Here is a 2,456-nt window from a genome sequence, read left to right as displayed (position 1 = left end):
GTGAAGCCGAGCTTCTTAGCAACAGATAGAGGCATCAAGCTGACACTAGCTCCCAAATCGCAGAGACATCTATCAAATACCATAGGTCCAAGAGCACAAGGTAATGTGAAGCATCCTGGATCTTCTAGCTTCTTTGGAATGACAAGCCTCTGAATGATAGCACTGCACTCATGAGTGAGAATCACCATGCCCTCCATCTCTTTCTTCTTTGCAGCTACAGCATCTTTCAGGAACTTGCTGTATTGAGGAATCAGCATGAAAGCATCAATAATGGGCATTGTGATCTGGACTTCACTCATTTGCTTTTCAAATAGAGCTTGGTACTTCTCTAGCAGCTGCCTCTTGAATCGACCTGGGAATGGGAGCTTGGGCTCATAGGCAGGAGGAACAAAAGAACTTTCACTGGCAGGAGTGACAACTTCACCATCCTTAACTGTTTTCTTCTCTTCTCCAACCTTTCCTTTTCCTTTGGCTTCCACTATCTTCTCTAAGATCTCGTCATTGATCTTCTCATCAACAATCACCACTTCATCATCTATGTTGATGGCAACCCCCTCACTTTGTTTCTCAGCATCCTTGGTGAGAGTTCTCTGAGGTAACTCCTTACCACTCCTGAGAGTGATAGATTTCATGGTTTCCTTTGGGTTTTGCTCAGATTTTCCAGGTAGAGAACCTTGTTGGCGATTTTGTTGAGTGTTCATGGCAGCAAACTGGTTCTCCAAAGCTCTGAACTTGTTGTTGAGCTCATTGTAGCTCCCATCAATCTTTGAGTGAAGGTTCTTCAACTCATAGCCAACATGCTTCTCACTTCTTGTTTGAGACTCCAGGATTTGTTTCAGTAGAGCTTCAGTGGTGTTGACCTGAGGAGTTGAGGTAGAGGGATTAGATTGCTGTTGGGAAGAATGGTTGCCCTTGTTGTTGAAACCAGGAGGAGGGTTTTGCTGAGGTTGATAGCTGCCTTGCTGATTATTCCGAGGCTGATAACCACTCTGTTGGTTGTTGGAATAGGATTTCTGTTGGTAGTTGTTGTACTGAAAGTTGGGCTCTTTCTTGTACCAGCTACCATTGTTGTTGATGAAACACAGCTCTTCCTGACCTTCCAAACCCTCAACTTCATGGACAACAACTGGTGTCTCTTGGCTTGGGTTGCCAACAAAGTGCAGCTGCTCTTGGGTAGCTTTGTCAGCAATGAGGATGTCTATCTTATCTTGTAGAGCCTTCAACTCCTTCCTCGTCTGCTTATCATCTGTTCTACTACCTCTGTCGTGGTCTCCACTGTAGACTGCATCACTTTTAACCATGTTGTCAACCAGCTCCTCTGCATCCTCCTCAGTTCTCCCCAAGAAGAACCCATTGCTAGCTGTATCCAGTCTGGCCCTGTACTTAGGAAGAGCACCACGGTAGAATGTGCTCAGCAAACTCTCCTTAGAGAAACCATGGTGTGGGCATTGAGCTTGGTAGCCCTTGAATCTCTCCCAGGCTTCACTGAATCCTTCCAAGCCCTTCTGTTGAAAGCTGGAAATCTCATTTCTCAGCTTAGCAGTTCTTGAAGTAGAGAAGAACTTCTCCAAGAATGCTCTCTTGCAATCATCCCAAGTGGTGATAGAGTCGCTGGGTAGAGACTTCTCCCACTGACGTGCCTTATCCCCCAAAGAGAAGGGAATAGCTTGAGCTTTAAGGCATCTTCGGACACACCATTGGTTTTTGACAACCCACAGTAGCTGTCGAACCTGTCCAAGTGATCAAATGGATCCTCTAGAGCCAAGCCATGATACTTGTTGTTCTCGATCACGTTGAGGAGTCCTGATTTGATCTCAAAGTTGTTGGCTGCCACAGCGGGTGCTCGGATTCCCAATCTATGACCATGAATGTTGGGGCGATCGTAAGTGCCAATGGGTCGAGCTGCTCGCTGTTGGTTAGCTGGAGCATTGTTATTAGCGCCATTGACGCCTGCATCATGCTGATGAACGTCTCCCATATCAGTGTTCAGTCTTTGCAGTTGAGCCTGTTGCTCTTCTTCTCTTTTCTTTCTAGCACACTCTCTCTCTAAAGCTCTGATGTCTGCAGCTCGTGGAACTAGGTTTGATGGACCGTTGCTCCGCAAGTTCATACACCTGTAGAATAAGAGGAGGTGAAAAAGAGTCAGTAACAAAAGAAAATAAAAATGACTTAGTCTCAAGCAATTGACTAAATCTCAATGTTTAAATCTACTCAGAATTTGGCAACGGCGCCAATTTGATGTTAGGAGTTTTCAAGGCTCCTAAGACAAATGTTGTAGTATAAATGATTGTCGAACCAGTTCTGAGAGATATGAAAGCACCGAGAATGCAAGTAATCACTTAATCTAAGTGCAACCAATGGTTTTTAAAAGGGTTTTTAAACTATAACTAACTAAAAGGAATAACTAAATGATACTTTCTTAACTATGGGAAAAGAGAACTCATGGATATAGGGAT

At 44.4% G+C, this 2,456-nt stretch overlaps 1 non-coding gene across 1 annotated transcript; it reads left to right on the top strand.

The window, feature by feature from the left end:
• The first annotated feature begins 1,431 nt into the window (after positions 1-1,431).
• LOC125600547 lies at positions 1,432-1,538 on the top strand. Its single transcript, XR_007333842.1, has one exon. It is a non-coding gene; the product is annotated as a small nucleolar RNA R71 (small nucleolar RNA).
• Positions 1,539-2,456: the final 918 nt, after the last annotated feature.

This window comes from Brassica napus, unplaced genomic scaffold (assembly GCF_020379485.1).
Source record: "Brassica napus cultivar Da-Ae unplaced genomic scaffold, Da-Ae ScsIHWf_2295;HRSCAF=2958, whole genome shotgun sequence".
In the NCBI taxonomy this organism is placed as follows: Eukaryota; Viridiplantae; Streptophyta; class Magnoliopsida; order Brassicales; family Brassicaceae; genus Brassica; species Brassica napus.
Note: the sequence above shows the minus strand (reverse complement) of the source record. Positions and strands in the feature narration are given on the sequence as shown.